Here is a 21060-nt window from a genome sequence, read left to right as displayed (position 1 = left end):
AGGTAGTCTGGATGCAAGGGGAGGATCCAAAGGGAGGCAGGCAGAAACTGCAGACAAGTGTGCTTTTATGGAGGTGTAGGCCAAGCTTGTCTGCAGTAGTTCACACAGTTAAGACAGGATTAGAGGGACGTTGCTTGTCAGCGGGTTCAACTTTGTTTTGTGACACCACATGGAAAACCTTTTCCATTTAGATAGATAAGATTTTCTCCTGCTGGGTTTCCTGGCCTCCTGCCGAACATTGAGCACGTCCTCGTTGTACAGATGTCTGAAGGGGATCAGAATCCTATCAGCCATAGGATGAGATGTAGAGACTGCCACTGTGGATGTATCTGAGATCCCTTGTGCTGTGAGATCAGGTCCACTGAGGGGGATAACTTGTAGTGACTGCCCTTGGACAAATGGAGGAGGAACCAGTGCTGTCTTGGCCTATAGTTAGTCACTAGCAGGATTTTTGGTTTGTCCTGCTGTATTTTCAGCAGCAACTTTTGAATCAGATGGAAGGGGGGGGAAGCATACATACATTTCTCCTTCCAAATAATTAAGAAGGCATCTGTTGCCAGTGCCTTGGGGTCTGGAGGCCTGGCGCAAAAAACAGGTAGTTGCCTGTTGGTGGAGGAGGCAAACAGGTCAATTTGAGGTGTATCCCAACTGTGGACCAGGAAGACCTCTCTGAGAAGCATCCATTTGTGGTTGTTTGTGGTGGTTCTGCAGAGATAATCTGCCTGGACATTGTGGAGGGAATGGATGTAAACTGACTGTGAGGAGGCTAGCTCCCATACAAGTAGAGTTAGTCTGCAAAGGAGGTAAGACTTTGTCCCTTCCTTTTTGTTGAGATACCACAGAACAGTGGTATTGTCCATGAAAATCTTTAGTGGCCCGGGCTGGAAATGAGGTAGGAAAGCTTGCAGACCTAGGAGATAGCCCTCATCTCTCTGACATTGACGTGCTTTAGTGATTGAGAACTTGTCCACACACACCTTGCACACGTCTTTGGCCCAATGTGCCTCTCCAACCCAGATCTGAGGCGTCTGTATGCATGATCTGTGTGGGAGGGGGTGGCTGGACAGGCAGTCCTGGGTGGTTGGCCACTTATGCCAACCACCACTGAATTTCTTGTATCAAACAAGGTAGGAGGGGGATCCTGAATTCCATGGGGAGAGAATGCTTGGTCCAGACTGAATGAAGGTGCCATTGGACCTTCCTCATGTGCAGTCTTGTTAGGGGAAGCATGGGAATGGTGGCTGCCGTGTAGCCCTGGAGTCTCAGATACTGTCTGGCTGTCAATTCTGATGCTTTGAGGGTGCAACGTAGGTATCTGTGAAGGAAACGACCTTGTCTGGTGGGAGGTAGGCCTTCATGAGGTCTGTGCGAATCCTGCACCCCAAGAAAACAATGTCCTGAGTGGGCTCCAGGTGAGATTTTTGGTAATTTATCTGAAAGCCTAGAGACTGCAATAGGGTCAGAAGAAAAGTACAGTTGTGTACACTTACCATAAATGTAGATGTTCGAGTGTATTCACTGTTGCAGTCATTACATTTGGGTAGAATCCCAAAGCTATGGATGGAAGGCTGGAACTAAATAGCATTAGGAGCGGCTATAAGGCCCTGCAGAACTGCAGTGGCAAAGCCTGCCCTGGACTTAGAGGAGATTGACAAATAATGCTTTGTAAAAGTATGAACAGAGCTCCAAGTAGCAGCTTCTAGAATGTCTTTGGTTGGCATCCCTCTAAGAAAGGCTGCTGAGGTAGATGCAGCCCTGGTGGAATGTGACCTGATTCCCTTGGGCACCGGTTTACCATGATGCAAGTAGCAGAAACGAATGCAGTGGCTTATCCACTTTGAAATAGTCTGCTTTGAAATGGCCTTCCTCTCTGATCCTGCAGCAAATGCCACCAGTAGCTGCTCTGACTTTATTAGTGATTTGGTCCTGTTTAAGTAAAATCTTGTCTGTGCACGTCCAAGGAATGTAGAATCCGCTCCCCCTTGTTCTGCGGATTTGGGTCAAAAGTTGGCAGGTGAATAGTTTGGTTAAGAGCCACACTGGATACCACCTTAGGCATAAAGGAAGGATTAGTCCTGAGGGACACCCTGTCCGGGTAAAATGTAATAAAAGGCTCCACAGCCATGAGGGCCTGTAGTTCTGAAACCCTTCTTGCTGAAGTGATTGCTAGCAGAAGAGCTGTTTTCTAAGATAAAAACTTTATATCCGCAGTAGCTGCTGGTTCGAATGGAGGCAGGGTGAGCTTTTCCAACACAAAATTGAGGTCCCATGCAGGAGTTGGTTATCTTCTGGGAGGCCTTAAATTTTTTGCCCTTCTAAGATACTGTTTTAGCAGAGGGTGAGAAAAGATGGGAGGCTCTGTGTTGTAATGAGCCGAAATGGCAGAGGCATGGATTTTTATTGATGAAAAAGATAGGCCCTTGTCAAGCATTTCAGTGAAGTATTGTAAAATCTAAGGAATATTTGGCTTTGCTGTGTCTGTTCCTTGTGATTGGTTCCAAGCACAGAATCTCTTCCATTTATCAGCACAAGATTTTCTAGTACTAGGCCTTCTGGCTTCCAAAATGACATCCATCACAGATTTACTGAGAGGTGTTGTTTGAATAATTACATGATCAGCCATGCTGCCAGGTTCAGAGTTTGGAGCTGCTTGTGCAGAATTTGATTGCTCTGCTAAGACAGTAGATGATGTATTTGAGGCAAATACCAAGGAGAGAGTTGAGACATATTCCTTAGAATTGGGTACCAGTGCTGGCGAGGCCAGTCTGGGGCAATTAGGATAATTTTTGTTTTTTCCTGTGTGACCTTTAGTAAGACCTTGGGAAGAAGAGGCAGAGGAGGAAAGGCATAGACTGATAGGTTTTTCCAACTGAAGGATAGGGCATCCACTTTCCATGCTTGGCTGTGATAAGTCCTTGTGCAGAATTTGTCCAGTTGATAATTTTGGGGAGAGGCAAATAGATCTATGTTCTGACTCCCTCATTTCTCTGTTATCATGCTGAAGATTTGTGGATCCAGTTTCCACTCGTGAGGGTCCATAAGATTTCTGCTTAGGTCGTCTGCCAGAGTACTTTGCTTTCCTGGCAGGTATTGAGCTTGAACATGTACTTGGTAAGTCAAGGCTGTGTCCCACAATGCCATGGTTAGTCTGCATACGGGGTAGGAATGTGTACCCCCCTGCTTGTTTATGTACCGCATAACTGGTATTGTCAGTCTTTATCAGTAGTTGTCCTGGATGAAGTAAGCCCTTGAAGGCTGTCAGGGGGTTCTGAACAGCTAACATCTCTTTCTGATTGATATGCAGATGCATTTTTGGGTTCCATATGCCTTGAATGCATCTCCCCGCCAGGTGGGCCCCCCAAGCATAGTCTGATGCATCTGTAGTTAGGGTTTGGGTGGCAGGGGGTAGAGTGAAAGACTGTCCCATGTTCTGGTGACATGTCTCTGCCTAGCAAAGAAACTCCTGTTGTAGGCAGGCAATGAGAGGAATCATTGTTTCCAGACTGTGACAACGTTGACTCCATAAACTTTTTAGATACCACTGTTGTTGTGTCTTTCGGCTTTTCCCGGTTAGGGGTCGCCACAGCGGAACTCCGGTCCGCTAATAATTGGCAGTTGATTTTTACGTGCCGAGTTGCCAGCCCTGACGCGCAACCTTCAAAGAAGGTACGCCCATTCACGCATGTCTCTACACTGGAAGACGTGCTAGCTGAAAATCGAACCGGACAGCGTCTTTCTGTGAGGTGACAACGCTACCGCAGCACCACCACCGCGGATTTTTTTTTTTAGATACCACTGTAGTTTCCTCATATGCAGTCTTGCATATGGAATTAGTAGAATGCAGGATGCCATGAACCCCAAAGCCTGCAGAATTTTTTTTGCAGATAATTGGGTTTTAGTTGCCATCTGTTTGAAGTAAATAGTCAGTCGCCTTTGCTTGTCTGGCGCAAGGTAAGCCATCTGGGCAGTTGTATTCAGGCTTGCACCCAGGAATGTAATCTTTTGAGAGGGTACCAGTTGTGATTTCTTTTTGTTTATTGTGTACCCTAGGCATGTTAGAAGCCTTTTTACAAACGCCAGATGTTGAAGAAAAATGTCCTTGTTTTCTACTTGAATGAGACATTCGTCCAAGTAAGGATAGATTTGTATGCTTCTTTGTCCGCAAAATGCAATTACTGGTGCCAGGCATTTTGTAAAGAACCTGGGCGCAGTAGATAAGCCAAAGGGCAGTGCAGAGAATTGGTAATGCATAAAACCAGCCTTGAAGCGGAGGTATCTTCTGCACGATTCCCTTATTGGGATATGCAGGTATGCCTCTCAAGTCTCGAGTCACTAACCAAGCTTTCTTGCCCAGCATGGGCAGAAGCTGTTGCAAAGTCAACATTTTGAATTTTGGGAGTCCAAGAATGTGTTCATAATTGATAAATCCAGTATTGGGCGCCAGACATTGTCTTTCCTGGGTACCAGGAACAGTCTTGAATAAAACCCTTGCCCTTTTTCCTGTTCTGGTATTGGTTCAATAGCCCCCATATCCATGATGGACGTAACTTGTTTCTGTGCCTCTGCCCACTGATTTTGTGGCAGATCTGGCCAACCATTTGCAATTGGCAAGGTATGGAAATGAAATCTGTATCCCTGGGATACTATGTTTAATACCCACTTGTCCTGGGTTATCAACTGCCAATTCTGAGCATGAAGTGCTAATTTTCCCCCTAAGGGGGCTGCCAAAAGGTAAGTGGCTTGGTGATGGCAGACGGTCTGTCTCTGTCCTTTTCTTTGTGTTTTTTGTGAACTCCGGCAGTCGGACTGCTATCCGACGACATTTCAGGGTAATTAAATCTGTTTCCAAAATATTCTGAAGCAAAGATATACAGACACTTAATAGTGCGTTGGTTAAATCTAGCACAAAACCGACAGCAAGACACGTTATGACCTGGGCCTAGGCAAAGAATACAGTACGAATGAAAATCCTTATGAGGTATTTGCTTCCCACAAGTAATGCAATTATTAAATTTTACTGACATTGGTAAGGAGCAAATAAAAGTTTCCCCAACGGGGTACTTAGCTTTAGCTGAAGACTTCGGTTCTGAAACTCGAATGCAAAATTTTCAGGAGTCGGCCAACAGGCACTTGCGAACTACTACTGCTTCGGGCACCATGCGGCAAGGAAGACTGAAGAAAATGGCGTCGGCTGCATGTTTTATGGCCCTGACTACCTGACATGGAAGAGGAGACAGCAACCGACGGAGGACCCAAGACTTTGATATTCTGGCCAACTGAGGACAACCTGCCAGCAGATTACCCAAATGTAATGACTGCAACAGTGAAACACGAAGAACATCTGAGTATGAAGAGTTAAGGTCTTCTGATTGTCTGCCTGAATTAGCAGGTCGTCCAAGTAGGGGAAAATATGGATCACCTGGGTCCTGCAGTAGACGATGACCGGACCCAGACATTTTGTGAAGACCCTGTGTGCAGTGGAAAGCCCAAAAAGCAAGGCAGAAAATTGAAAATGGGATGAGCCCACTAAAAATCTCAAGCAATTCCTGAATGTGGGCTTTTATTGGGCTGTGCAAATAAGCATCCTTTTTTGTCCAGGGCTGCCAAGAACCCTTGAGGCAGAAGCAGGGGGAAGAGGTTGGGAAGAGTGAGCATTCTGAAGATAGGGACCTTTAGAAAAGGGTTGAGAAGCGAGAGGTCTTGTACAGGCCTCCACGGTCCTTCCTTTCTTGGTATCAGAACATTATTTAAGTAAAAAAAACTCTTCCTTTTCCTTTCAGAGGGACTGGTTCTATGGTGCCTTGGGTCAGCAATGTTTGCAATACAGGCTGCAGCAGGGGGAGCTGACTGGTGGGTGGCTGAGGAAAGCCTTTTCATACAAGAGAGGAGATCCAGGACATGAAGTAGTCGTTCTGAATGATGGCAAGGGCTCATTTGCCTGAGGTGATGTGGGACCACACAAGAAGACAGTGAGAGAGGCGAGCAGACAGAGGTAGAGAGATTGGAGTGGGGGATGAAAAGACTGGCAGGTAGTCAGACACTACCCACCTTGTCCTGAAAGGGAGGCCTCTGGCTGGAGAAGCTCTAGCCTGGGGGGCTACTTTCTAGGTGGGTCTCCTGGTCCTAGTGGGAGCCATGGGATGAGACAGTTTTCTTATGAATTAAGTCTTGGCAGGACAGTTCATGTGGAACTTAGGAATAAGTGAGACGAGCAGATGCTTAAGGTCCTGCACTTCCTTGACTTTTTGTTGGAGAGACTTGGAGGACAGCAACCTTAGAGCCAAATAGGGTGGAGTGATCTAAGCGGCATCAGTCAGCTTAGCCCTGAAATCATATGGGAGAGGATGAAGGCATAGCCAAGAATGTCTCCTTAAGGCAGAAGGTGATGCAGCTGACCTAGCTGAGGCTTAGGCTGCATTATAACTATACCTTATGGAATGTCTGCTCACCCGAGAGGTGAGAGCTAGGACGGAGGACATGAAGGCTTTGGCTGCACAGTCTGGCATGTCGGCAAAGTCCTTTGAGGCTTTTTCCAGCAGGGCTAAGGAGTATTTGGCCATGTGAGTTTGGTAGTTGGTGGCCTAGAAGGCTAGAGTGGCAGAAAGTACAGTTGTGTACACTCACCAGAAATGCAGATGTTCGAGTGTATTCACTGTTGCAGTCATCATATTTGGGTTATCTGCTTGCAGTAGCCCTCAGTCGGCCTGATTATCCAAGTCTTGGGTCCTGCGTCAGTTGCTGTCTCATCTTCCATGACGTCAGGTAGTCAGGGGTATAAAGCATGCAGCCAACACCATTGCATCAGTTTTTCTTGCCCCAGATGTCCGCCCCCCCCCCTCAATGGGAAGCAATTAAATACATATATACATATACATGCATATATATACATATATATATATATATATATATATATATATATATATATATATATATATATATATATATATCTATATCTATATATAAGGTTATACCTCCAACAAAAAAGCAAATACACCAAAAAGCTTTTAAGCATAATAAAGGAACGTAGAGGTATAGCCAAAAAAAAGTCAGGGGGCTGGAGGGAGGGTAACCAGGACTGCAACACTGAATACACTCGAACATCTACATTTATGCTAAGTATACACAACTGTACTATGTTCTTCGTGTTTCACTGTTGCAGTTATCACATTTGGGTAGATTCCCAAAGCTAAGGATGGGAGGAAATTTAGATAGCATTAGGACCAGCTATAAGGCCCTACAAGACTGCAGTGGCAAAGCCAGCTCTGGACGTAGAGAAAATTGGCAAATGGTACTGCTTGTTGAAAGTATGTATATAACTCCAGGTAGCAGCTTCTAGGATGTCTCTGGTAGGGACACCTCTAAGAAAGGCTGTAGAGGTAGATGCAGCCCTGGTTAAATGGGGTCTAATCCCCTGTGGGATAGGATTTCCATGGTGCTTATAGCAGAAATGAATGCAATGGCCTATCTATTTAGAAATTGTTTGCTTTGAAATAGCCTTCCCCTATGCCCCTGCAGCAAATGCCACCAGCAATTGTTCAAATTTCCTTTGAGGTTTAGTCCCATCCAAGTAAAATTTAAGTTGCCTGTGCACATCTGAGTGCAGTATCCGTTCCCCTTTATTCTGTGGATTAAAAAAGAAGGTTGGCAAATTAATGGATTGATTAAGAGCCACACTGGATACCACTTTGGGCATGAAGGAGGGATGGGTCCTGAGGGACACCCTGTCCACATGAAAGATAATGAAAGGCTCCACTGCCATAAGGGCCTGTAATTCAGATACCCTTCTTGCTGAAGTAATTGCTAAAAGGAAAGCTGCTTTCCAATAAAGGAATTTTAACTCTGCACTTGCAGCTGGCTCAAAAGGAGGCAGAGTGCGTTTTTCCAATACAAAGTTAAGGTCCCAGGCTGGAGTTGGGGCTCTTCTGGGTGGTCTTAAGTTTTTGGCCCCTCTGAGAAGCTGCTTGAGCAGTGGTTGAGAAAAGAGGGGTGGGGTTCTGTGTTGTAATGAGCTGAAATGGATGAGGCGGGAATTTTGATGGAAGAAAAGGAAAGGCCCCTGTGCAGCATCTCAGTTAAGTATTGAAGAATCTAAGGTAAATTGGGTGCTGCTGAGGCCATCCCTTGAGTTTGGTTCCAGGCATAGAATCTTTTCCATTTTTCAGCATAAGATTTTCTAGTACTAGGCCTCCTTGCCTACAAAATGACATCCAACACTTGTTTACTGAGGGATGGTAACGGAGACATTAGGTAATCAGCCTGGCTGCCAGGTTCAGGGTTTGAAGCGGTGGGTGCAGAATCAGGCTCTACTGCTGTGGCAGCAGGGTAGGGGTCTGAGGCAGGTGCCATGGGGCTAGCTGTGACACACTGCGCAAGAGGGGGTACCCAGTGTTGGCGTAGCCAGTCTGCTGCAATCAGTATCATCCTTGGTTTGTCCCGTTTGATCTTTAGTAGTACTTTAGAGAAGAGAAGCAGAGGAGGAAAGGCATAAACTGATAGTTTTTTCCAGCTGAAGGACAGAGCATCCACCTTCTAAGGTTGCTTGTGGGGAGTCCTTGTGCAGAATTTGTCCAATTGGTAGTTCTGGGGGAACGCAAACAGGTCTATATCTGGGCTCCCCCATTTGTTTATCAACATGTTGAAAGTCTTTGGTTCCAGTTTCCATTCCTGTGGGTCCATGAGATTTCTGCTTAGTTCGTCTGCCATTGTATTTAGTTTTCATGGCAGGAACTGAGCCTGTAGATGCACTTGGTAGCTCAAGGCTGTGTTCCACAGAGCCATGGCTAGTCTGCAGAGTGGATGGGAATGGTTACTCCCCCTGCTTGTTTATGTACCACGTAACAGTGGTGTTTGTCTTGTCTTTACCATTAATTGTCCTGAAAGAATGTGGTCCTTGAAGGCTGTCAGAGCATTCTGTACAGCTAACATTTCTTTTCGATTGATATGCAGGTGCATTTGACTTGGGTTCCATTTGCCCTGAATGAACTTCCCCGCCAGGTGAGCCCCCCATGCATAGTCTGATGCGTCTGTTGTTAGGGTTTGGGTGGCAGGGGGTAGAGTGAATGGTAGTCCCTTGTTTTGGTGGCAGGCCTCTACCCACGAAAGGAATTCTAACTGTAAGCAAGGTATGATAGGAATCATTGCTTCTAGATCCTGAGAATGTTGACACCATAGGCTTTTTAGATAACTTTGTAGTTTCCTCATATGCAGTCTTGCATATGGAATTAGTATAATGCACGAGGCCATGAACCCCAAGGCTTGCAGTATTTGCCTTGCAGATAGCAGGGTTTTTGTGGCCACTAGTTTGAAGTAAGTTGTCAAATGAGTTTGTTTCTCTGGCATGAGGAAAGCCATCTGGGAAGTTGTGTTCAAGCTTGCTCCCAGGAATATAATTTGTTGACAGGGTACCAGCTGTGATTTCTTTTTGTTTATGGTGTAACCCAGACAAGTTAGCACCTTTTGTACAACTGCCAGATGATTCAAAAGTATGTCCTGGCTTTCTGCCTGAATTAGACAAATCGTCCAGGTATGGGTATATTTGAATATTTCTTTGCCTGCAAAATGCAATGACTGGAGCTAGGCACTTTGTGAATACCCTAGGTGCAGTAGATAAGCCAAAGGGCAGTGCAGAGAACTGATAGTGCATGCAGCCTGCTTTGAAGCGTAGGTATCTTCTGCAAGATTCCCCGATTGGGATGTGCAGGTAGGGTTCCTTTAAATCCAGTGTTGCCAACCAGGCATCTTTGCCTATCATGGGAAGCAAATGAACAGTTAGCATCTTGAATTTTGGAATCACCAAAAAGGAGTTTAGGTTAGAAAAGTCCAGGACAGGACACCATGAGTTGCATTTTGTGGGTACCAGGAAAAGTCTTGAATAGAAGCCTTTTCCTCTTCTGGTACAGTCTGGATAGCCTTTGAGAGAGAGCGTATTTGCTTTTGAGTCTCTGCCAATGATTTGGGGGTAGATCTGGCCAACCGATTGGGGTTGGTAACGTGTGGAAGTGAAATCTGTATCCTTGGGAAACTATGTTTAAAACCCATTTGTCGTAGGTGATGAAATAAACTGCTTGAAACCACCACGATGTAATCCAAAAATCATTTAATATAAGAGTGGAACAGGAACGAGCGCTTTCACACAAACAAGTTGTGCTTCATCAGGTTACAATCATTCACAAAATCCCATTTCCTTTTATAGAAACCCCTTTTGTCATGATTAACCAATTAGTTACACCAATTAAATAATTAAAATCAATTGGCAAGCTTTAAGCTTGTTTATAAAATTCCAACAAACAAAACAAAACAAAACAAAACAGTAGTATTAATTTTATCTATCTAACATTGTATTTAAGACCAACCTAGAGATCTATTTAATATTCCACTTAGCTCATTTAAAGCTCATCATTATAAATCTCATGCAAATAAATATTGCATTATTTACGGTGATATATAAAACTATTCAGACATCAGCATTGTGTTTCAGTAAATCAGATCAGGAAGCGGTGCCCATATTTAGTTAAAAAAGGCAGACCAAAATATATCACATTAATTAACAAAATAGTGAGATAGATAAGGCTACTCAAGTTGCTCAAGCATTTTCATTTAACCTCCGTAAATTAGACTAGGAAGCCATGCCCATATTTAGAAGGGGCAATGCATAGTGTAGCTTCCACTAAAGTTTTGTTAGACTAGCAATCCTAGCTCGTCTCTAGGCGTATGTGTTCCCACTAAATAATGTTGCATCTCATAAAAGTATTTGCTTCAAGACAATTAGTTTATATGTATCTATGCAGTCAAAAGAATTATTATGAAGACTACATCGTCTCAGCATGTTCGCCAAAGAACCTTATGCAGATATTATATGTTTTTAAAGCAGAACCACAAACAAATATGACAGTATTTATGTCGTAATGAATTAGTGATTACATGAAAGAAAACTGTCGTATTGTGGCAGCTGGCTAGGCTTAGCACAGTAGAAACGCTGCCATATTAACCACGGCAGAGATGGTATGATCACAAAAATATATAATTATGATAAAGGATAAGTTCTAATATCAAATTCAGTAGGCGCCCAATATTCAGAGTATATATATATCCTATAAAATACCTCAGATCTTATGAATAATATATTCTTTTAAGAACAGAATCATAAACAAATACTACAAGCAAAACCAAATAAATAAATAAGGTAAGTAGTGTAGGGCACCACTATAGAAATAAACATAACAATAACTTTAAAGCTCAACTAAAATATAGTCTTCGAAGATTGATATTAGAAGCTAGACTATAAAATATCATTATTTATAATTTACATATTCAACGCACATCAATGCTGTAGAAGGTAACGAGTTCCCAGTTTTTTGCTTGCAGAGCAATCTTTCCCCCTAAAGGAGGAGTCAGTTGAGAAGTGCTTGGAAGTTTTAAAGTTATGTCATTGAGACAGCTTACCATAGGGGAGAGTCTTACTATTCCTTGATTTGGAAGTGGGAGCCCTCCACTGCTTAGTCCTTTGCGTACCCTGGGACTGAAGCCTGGTTGTTCTGCTGGTTCGGGCTTTGAACTGAGAAGGCCTGGAAGAGGCAGGAAAGGACAAATTTTTTGAGGGCCAATGCCTACTAAATCTTGGAGGCTGCACTTGTAAGAAATCTTTAACAGTTTGCATAGATTTAGCTTTTTCATCCATCTTTTTAAGAACTTCTTCTGCTTTGTTGCCAAACAGGCGGTTCTGATTTAAGGGAGCATCCAGCAATTTAGTTTTAACATGATCTGGCAAAGATTGCTCCTTAAGCCAAGCATGCCTTCTAAGTACAGATCCGGTGACAGCAGCCCTGCAACATGCCTCTAGTGAATCAAAACCACATTGCAAAGTATGTTTTCCAACCTGTTCAGCAGAATGCATTAAATCATGTAAATACTTATTTTCAGCACATCCAGGAATCAACATAATTTTCTGTTTAAGCAATCCAATAATATGCTGCTGATACTTTAACATATGAAACTGGCAATTTAAGGCCCTGATGGCCAAGGTTGCAGAGGTGTATACATTCTTACCCCATCTATCTAGGGCCCTGGAATCTCTGTCAGATGGGGTAGGATTTTTGGCAGTAGTAGCCTTAATGCCCTAGGGTCCCCTGTGAAATGGTCTCAGGATCCACAGTAGGATTTATTAAAAGGAACTTCTGAGAATCAGAAACCCTGTAATATCTATCAGGTGTTCTGGGAGCAGGAGGGAGAGAGACAGGGGCCAAGCTAGATTCCGAAAAGGCATCATCAACAATGTCCAGCACAGGAGGGATAGCTAAAGGCCTGTGTTGGGGTAGGAGTAAGAAATCTCTAAGCCTCTTTTTAGAATCAAAGTAATCCTGGCTTTCCCAGTGAAAATGCTCCCTAAGAGTATGCAAGGTTTCACCCAAAGGAAAAATCCACTGGGGGAGAAGCAGAGGGAATAGAGTCCTCTGCATCAGAATCCTCATAGGTAGATAAGGGAAGATCCTGGTCATCAGAGGAGACAAAGTTCAGAATCCTGGTCAGAAGTATCATAAGCAAACTCAGTCCTAGGTCTCTTAGAGGGGGGAAGAGGGGGGAAGGTTGGCTTCTCCTCTGATTAAAGTAATAAGGTCTTCAGCCATTCTTATCATTTGTTTTTTTAGGCACAGAGGCCTGATCATGCGGTCTGGGCGTCAGTTTCCTAGGCATGGTTCGGGTTTTAGGCCTTGAAGATGGTGTCAGTTTAATATGCAAATCAGTAGGCCTGAATACACCCTCAGAAGCCGGTGCCTGCACAGCGGCTCCAGACCCATCCAAGGTAGAGACATCCACAGAATCCACAGTTGAAGGATCTCACGGCATACCGGACTCCGAATGGGTTTAAGTAGAGGCCAGTGAATCTGAAGTAGCGGGTAACAGGGGCTGCGAAAGCGCCTCACCGAGTACCGGCAAACTGGCGACTAGCTTAGGAGAAGCGTCGTCAGCAGCTTTGTACCTAGGCAGCCTGTCTCTGTCTTTATCTTTGCTTTTTTTCGGAATGTCGGTAGTCTGGTGGCTTACTGAAGACATATCTGGATAATTGAACCAAGCACCAAAATATTTAGAAGCGAAAATATACAGACGACGAATAGTTTGTGGTTTAAATAAGGCACAAATCCGACAGCGAGGTATGTCGTGGTCAGGGCCTAGGCAAGGAATACAGTACAAATGAAAATTTTATGAGATATTTGCTTTCCACAAGAAATACAATTATTGACTTTTACGGATATCTGTTTAGAGCAAGAAAAAGTTTCCCCAATGGAGTACTTAGCTTTAGTTGAACACTTCGGTTCTGAAACTCGAAAACAAAAATTTCGGGAGTTGGCCGGCCGTCATTTGCGAAATGCTTCTGCTTCGGGCACCACACGGCAAGAAAGACTGATGTAATGGCGTCGGCTGCATGCTTTATACTCCTGACTACCTGACGTCACAGAAGATGACGCAGCAACCGACGCAGGACCCAAGACTTTGATAATCAGGCCGACTGAGGGCTACTGCAAGCAGATAACCCAAATGTGATGACTGCAACAGTGAAACACGAAGAACAGCCTAAAATAAAGCCCCAGACGGAACCACTTCTGAGGGACATAGCCTGTCCCTGAGCCAGGTAGAGCAAGTGCAAGGTTAAGCAGGGTGCTGGTGGGAGGGAAGGAATACTGCAACATGGAAGAGAAGGACATCTATGGTTATGGTAAGTTTTTACACAACTTTCCTATGTCCTTCTATTCCAGTGTTGCAGTATTCTACTAGTGGGTGAATACCAAAGCTCACTAAAGGTTGTGGGGTGGCCTGGTAGAGGACTCCAGGAATCCATGCAGGATAGCCCTGGCAAAACCTGCCCTGGCTCTGGAAATATGGTCCAGTTTGTAGTGTCTGCTGAAGGTGTGCAGAGAGGACAAAGTGGCTGCTTCCAGAATGGAGCTAGTGTCCAGGCCTTTGGAAAAGGCCCCAGAAGAGGCCACAGCTCTTGTGGAATGGGCATTGACATTGAGTGAAAGTGTCTTCTCATGGTGTGTAACGAAAGGAGGCAATCTAGGCTGAAATGGTGTGTGCACACCACTTTCCCCAGAGCCCTGGGTGGAAGGAGACAGGAAAGGTTTAGTTTTATGCACATAGAATCTGAGCTGTCTGTGGACATCCAGGAAATGAACTCTCTCACCACCTACCTGTTGGTTATGGAAGAAGGTAGGCAGATGGACAACCTGATTCAATGAAAGGTCGTTGACCATCTTGGGGGTGAAGAAAGGGTTTATCCTTAGGGTGACCCTATCCATATGGAAAAACAGTAAAGGAGGGGTAGCCGTAAGGGTTGAAGCTCTGAGACCCTCCTGGCTGATGTCAAACCTACTAGCAGGAATGTTTTCACGTGCAAAACTTTAAGGTGGCCTTGTCAGCCGGTTCAAAGGGTTGTAAAGTGAGTTGTTCTAGCACATAATTAAGATCTCAGAGAGGTGGGGATGGTATCCTGGGAGGTCTTAGGTGCAGAACCCCTTCAAGAAGAGTTCGGCTGGTAATCTGGATGCCAGTGGAGGTTCATAGGCAGGCAGAGATGACAGACAGGTGTGCTTTTAAAGAGGAGTATGACAGACCTGCCTTCAGGAGTTCACACAGGTAAGACAGTATCAGAGGCAAGTCGCTGTCCAGCGGCTCCATCTGTCTTTTGTGACACCAGAAGGAAAACCTTTTCCATTTAGAGAGACAAGATTTTCTTGTGTTGGGTTTCCTGCCCTCCTGCAGGACTGAAAGTACGTCCTCGTTGTACAGGTGTCTGAAGGGAATCAGAATCCTATCTGCCACAGGGAGAGGTGCAGAGACCGCCACTGTGGGTGTATACCAAAGCTCACTAAAGGTTGTGGGGTGGCCTGGTAGAGGACTCCAGGAATCCATGCAGGATAGCCCTGGCAAAACCTGCCCTGGCTCTGGAAATATGGTCCAGTTTGTAGTGTCTGCTGAAGGTGTGCAGAGAGGACAAAGTGGCTGCTTCCAGAATGGAGCTAGTGTCCAGGCCTTTGGAAAAGGCCCCAGAAGAGGCCACAGCTCTTGTGGAATGGGCATTGACATTGAGTGAAAGTGTCTTCTCATGGTGTGTGTAACGAAAGGAGGCAATCTAGGCCGAAATGGTCTGTGTGCACACCACTTTCCCCAGAGCCCTGGGTGGAAGGAGACAGGAAAGGTTTAGTTTTATGCACATAGAATCTGAGCTGTCTGTGGACATCCAGGAAATGAACTCTCTCACCACCTACCTGTTGGTTATGGAAGAAGGTAGGCAGATGGACAACCTGATTCAATGAAAGGTCGTTGACCATCTTGGGGGTGAAGAAAGGGTTTTATCCTTAGGGTGACCCTATCCATATGGAAAAACAGTAAAGGAGGGGTAGCCGTAAGGGTTGAAGCTCTGAGACCCTCCTGGCTGATGTCAAACCTACTAGCAGGAATGTTTTCACGTGCAAAACTTTAAGGTGGCCTTGTCAGCCGGTTCAAAGGGTTGTAAAGTGAGTTGTTCTAGCACATAATTAAGATCCCAGAGAGGTGGGGATGGTATCCTGGGAGGTCTTAGGTGCAGAACCCCTTCAAGAAGAGTTCGGCTGGTAATCTCGATGCCAGTGGAGGTTCATAGGCAGGCAGAGATGACAGACAGGTGTGCTTTTAAAGAGGAGTATGACAGACCTGCCTTCAGGAGTTCACACAGGTAAGACAGTATCAGAGGCAAGTCGCTATCCAGCGGCTCCATCTGTCTTTTGTGACACCAGAAGGAAAACCTTTTCCATTAAGAGAGACAAGATTTTCTTGTGTTGGGTTTCCTGCCCTCCTGCAGGACTGAAAGTACGTCCTCGTTGTACAGGTGTCTGAAGGGAATCAGAATCCTATCTGCCACAGGGAGAGGTGCAGAGACCGCCACTGTGGCTGTGTGAGTAGGTCCACTGAGGGGGGTAACTTGTTGTGATTGCCCTTGGACAGGTGAAGAAGTAGAGGGAACCAGTGCTGCCTTGGCCAATAGGGAGTCACCAGAAAGACTTTTGTCAAGTCCTGCTGAATTTTCAGTAGGACATTCTGGATTAGAGAGAATGGAGGGAAGGCATACAGGAACTACCCCCCCCCCCCTCCATGACATTGAAAAGGCGTCTGTTTGCAATGCCTTCGGGTCATGAGTTCTGGAGCAGTAGCTCTGGAGCTGCCTGTTCATGGAGGAGGCAAACAGGTCTATCTGAGGAATATCCCCCACTTGTGGACCAGATCTAGGAACACTTCTCTTGACAGCATCCATTCGTGGCTGTCTGAGATGGTTCTGCTTAGTGAATCTGCCTGACAGTTGTAGGGAGATTCCCTGAGAGATAGCCAGATCCCATACCTGTAGAGCTAGTCTGCATAGGAGGTAGGCCTTTGTCCCTCCTTGCTTGTTCAGGTACCACATATCACTGTTGTGTTGTCTGTGAAGATTTTTAGGAGGCCCCGATGTTGATGTGCATTTGTTTGTGTCTATCCACAAACCTTGCACTGTCCTTGGGTCCAGAGTTGCCCCCCCAGCCCAGGTCTGAGACATCTGTGTGCATGATCTGGGAAGGGGTGGGCATTTGCAGGGGCATGCCCGGATTCTGGGCAACTTGGGCAAGTCAGCATTTTAATTCTTGGCAAAGACAGGGGAGGAGTGGAACCCTGAACTCTAGAGGATGCGAGTGCAGACTCCACACCGAGCAAAGGTACCACTGAAATTTTCTCATGTGTAACCTTGATAGGGGCAACATGGGGATAGTAGCTGCCATGTACCCCAGAAGTCTTAGGAATTCCCTCGCAGTCAGCGCTGATGAATGGAGAGCAGATTGAAATTGATGGGAGAGGGACACCACTTTTTCCTCCGGGAGGGAGGCCATGTTGATGTCTGTCCTGATTCTGCACCCGAAGAAGACAACGTCCTGTGTAGGATGGAGTTGGGACTTTGGGTAATTTATCAGGAATCCTAGAGACTACAGCAGGAACAGGAGGTCCTTGGTGTGAACAAAAAGGGTCTGTCCGCTGCTTGAATGAGTAGGTCTTCTAGGTGTGGGAATCTTTGTATTCCCCTTGCTCTGCAGCAGGCAATGGAGTGGGGCTAGTCACTTTGTGACTACCCTTGGGGCGGTGGAGATCCCAAAAGGCAATGCAAAGAACTGAAAGTGAGAGAAGCCTGCTATGAGGTATTTCCTGGAGGTAGGCTTTATGTGAATGTGAAGATAGGCCTCCTTTATGTCCAGAGTTAACATGAAGGCCTGAGGGAGAATGAGGGGAAAGAGAATGGGTAAGGTGAGCATCCTGAAGGAGGAAACTTTTAAGAAGAGGTTGAGGCAGGAAAGATCTAGGATGGGCCTTCATAGTCCTTCCTTTCTGGGCACCAGAAAGATTCTTGAGTAGAAACCTTTCCCTCAAGCAAGGCCTGGGGGGGGGGGGGGGGGCTGATTCTATGCTGCCTTGCAGTAGCAGGTTAAGACCTGGAGTAGGTAGAACCACTGGGATGCGGGAGGGGGTGGGATAGGCAGTCTTGGAGGAGGAGGAGTGATAAAAGTCAAAGTATCCACCCTTCAGGATGGACAAAACCCATTTTTCTGCTGTTACTAGGGACCAGGAAGGGAGAGAGTGAGAGAGACAGGTGGACAAGGGGGTGTTGGTAGGAGGAGGTGAAGGAGGGTGACAGGCAGTCCGACACTGCCTGCCCTGTCTGGAAAGGATTCTATGCTGCCTTGCAGTAGCAGGTTAAGACCTGGAGTAGGTAGAACCACTGGGATGCGGGAGGGGGTGGGATAGGCAGTCTTGGAGGAGGAGGAGTGATAAAAGTCAAAGTATCCACCCTTCAGGATGGACAAAACCCATTTTTCTGCTGTTACTAGGGACCAGGAAGGGAGAGAGTGAGAGAGACAGGTGGACAAGGGGGTGTTGGTAGGAGGAGGTGAAGGAGGGTGACAGGCAGTCCGACACTGCCTGCCCTGTCTGGAAAGGAAGGCCTATGGCCAGAGGCTTGAGAAGTCCTTGGCTGGGCAGTTTGTTTCCTGGGAGGCCTTCTAGACCTAGAGGGTGATGAAGGCCTAGATGCGTTTCTTATAAATTGAGTCTTAGCTGGGAAGTTCCTCTGGAACTTTGGGATTGGAGAGACAATGAGGTCTTGAAGCTCTTTCCTTTTTTGCTGCAGAGACTTGAAAAGATCAGCCACCTTAGCACCAAAGAGGGCCAAATGGTCCAAGGGGGCATCCAGGAGCTTGGCTCTGAAGTCATCCGGAAGTGGCTGCAGACGTAGCCAGGAATATCTACTTAGTATGGGTGCTGAAGCAGCTGATCTGGCTGAGGCCTCAGCTGCATCATATACACATCTAAGGGAGTGCTTGTTCACTTGTGAGACAAGCCTGAGTAAGGGACACAGGGATGCTTTAACAGCACAGTCTGGAATGTCATTAAGCTCTTTGGAGGTTTTGTCCAGAAGAGCCAGAGAGTACTTGGCCATGTGAGACTGGTAATTAGTTGCCATAAAAGCTAGGGTAGCAGAAGTATAAATCTTTTTTCCCCACCTGACCATGGCTTTGCTGTCCTTATCTGCAGGCAGGACACTGGTAGTAGGGAGTAGTTTGGATGCCCTGTCCATAGAAATGGAAATAGTGGCAAGGTCTGCTGGAGGCACCTGAAAAGGAATTTGTCTGAGTCAAGGACCCTGTATAATCCGTCTGCCCTTCGAGGAGCAGGTGGTTGGGAATCTGGATTAATGGATGCAGCAGTAAATGCATCCAGGAAGGCAGGCTGGACAGGTGGGATAGGTGACTGATTAGGTGATTCCATAAGAATCAGATCATAAAATCTTTTGTGTGCTTCTGACATGTCTGAGCTTTCCCACTTAAAAGTGTTCTCTCATCAGGTTAACAGTGTCCACAAAGGTAAGGTTTTCCACTGGGGAAACAGGCTCAGCAGAGGCCTCTTCGGGGGAGCCATACCATAGGGGGGATGAAATCTGAGAAGAGTAGGAGAGGGAGTACTCAGAGGAATCAGACAGTTCCTCCTCTGCAGGCTGGCTCACAGCCCTTTCACGGATTGATGGCATAGGGCTGAAAAGAGGTGGAGCTGCAAGGGTGAACTCAGAGGAAGGCCTGAGGGCCAAGAAAGCATTGTAGAGACTCTGGCTGAAAACCTGCCAGTCAGGTAAGGCCTCTGGTGCAGGGGAAATATGTCTGGTCTTTTGCTTTTTCTTAGAAGGCCTAGCAGGCGTATGGCTGGCAGTAGGCCTGGAATAAATCGTTGGAGCAGAGGAAGCCAGGTCTGAAGTGCCCATTACAAGTACAGGACCCCCTCCCAAGGTCTGTAACAGATGCCGGTACATCCTCCCCGGATGTGTCATCCTCTCTAGATTGAGCGGCCTCCTGAAATATACCTGCTGTATCTGGAGGTGGCGGAAGCCGGGTCCTCAGCCAAGCTGACAGTGGCTACAGGCTGAGGAGCGGCAGAGGGAGGCGCAGTGGAAGAAGGAGGCCGCATGGACTTGGCCCTCTTCCTTGGTGGTTCGGATGGGGAGTCGGAGGCAACTTCCATACAGAGAGCTACCTGTCTTAGGTGCTGGTTCTCAAGGTATAAATCGAGAGCCTGTAAGTGGTGGTGAAGGGTCTTGGGGACGAAGGATTTACAGATGGCATAGTTTTTGTAACAGTGATCCCTACCCAGACAAAAGAGACACTGGTCGCGGGTGTCTTTATGTGGAATTTGACGACCACAGTTGCACTTACTCTTACTGCACATAAACAGACTATAAAATACAAAAGGACTGAAGAAAAAGGCCCCAACTGTGTACTTTTCTTTAAAGAGAAACAGAACTGACATCAGAGAGTAGCAGGAACACCTGGCATATGGTTGGCGGATGAAAAGTTCTAAGGGCTGGTGCATACAGATGTCATCTGTATGGCCCACGTACCTGCCTCCACGTCAGATGTCCGACGCACCAAGAGGGACTAGAAAAGCTTTGGAAATCTGGCCGGACAAGCTGATCGGAAGAAGGGTAAACCCAGTAGTAGAATAGTGCAACATTGGAATAGAAGGTCATCTGCAGCCTGGGCTTTCTTGGAACTAGGTCAGTGTCTTTAGCCTTTTCATCTTTTGGTTTCACCGGAATGATGCTAGAAGCAGCTGGTGTTTCTCAGGACCCAGCAGTAGCAGTGGGTTGCAACACCACTAATGAAATCCAAGATGAAGACTCCATACGGGCAGCTAATACCTTGGGCCCTAAGTTTCACAGTTTTTGCACAGTAAGGAAAATTAGAGAGGTCGTGCTGAGGCCCCAAGCAGGAGACACAATATCTGTGAAAATCTGTGTGTGACATTTGCTTCCCACACTTCAAGCAACTGTTGACCTTGACCATTTTAAAAACTTTAAGTTAACAGAGAAAACTGATCCAAGGTGTACTTACCTGAGTGGAAGTAGGAGGCATTCTGGAAAAATGAACCAACCTGATAGCAAGTGTTTTGAACATGTGTGTAGTGCATCAGACTGCATGGTTAGAAAGGACTGAAGATAGTGCAGATAGACACCCTTATACCCCAATATCCAGATGTCGGTCTTTGGACATCCATCAACTATGGATGAAGCAGAGACTCTGGAAACTGTCTGGTCTTGGACTTTTGTGTGGCACAAAGACCCAAAAATCCGTATTCAACACTGACTATGAAGAACACTTTAGGTTTCTTTATTCTGTGAACATGACTCCAAAAAGGTGGTGACGCATACAACAAAGTGCCCTCAGTGTCACAGTCCAAGGACTCAGCTGATAGGAACCTACCAACAAGTGCCAGTTCAAAAGTCTCGGAGTCAGTGGAGTCTGAATTTACCACCAGGGGATACACCCTTCTCTTCTTAGAAACAACTTTTAATACTGATGAAATCGCTGATTCAGGCCTCTCAAAATTGAGGAAAGTCAAGAGGGTTTCAGCCAGATGAACTAGGGATATACAGAAACGCACAGCCTTTCCCATCCAAAATCAAGATGCAGGCCTTACTTACCAGGGGGTCCCCAGTCACTGAAGGAGCCTCATAAGTGTTGG

The 21060-nt window shown here is 46.0% G+C and overlaps 1 protein-coding gene across 3 annotated transcripts in view; it reads right to left on the bottom strand.

The window, feature by feature from the left end:
• The window catches only part of XPO1 (exportin 1), a 1770162-nt gene that overhangs the window by 524013 nt on the left and 1225089 nt on the right, over positions 1-21060 (bottom strand). The window lies entirely within an intron of this gene.

The sequence above is a fragment of the Protopterus annectens genome, chromosome 1.part0 (assembly GCF_019279795.1).
Source record: "Protopterus annectens isolate FY-2018-M chromosome 1.part0, PAN1.0, whole genome shotgun sequence".
NCBI classification, from domain to species: Eukaryota; Metazoa; Chordata; order Ceratodontiformes; family Protopteridae; genus Protopterus; species Protopterus annectens.
The sequence above is the reverse complement of the archived record's forward strand: the minus strand, read 5'-3'. Positions and strand labels throughout refer to the sequence as shown.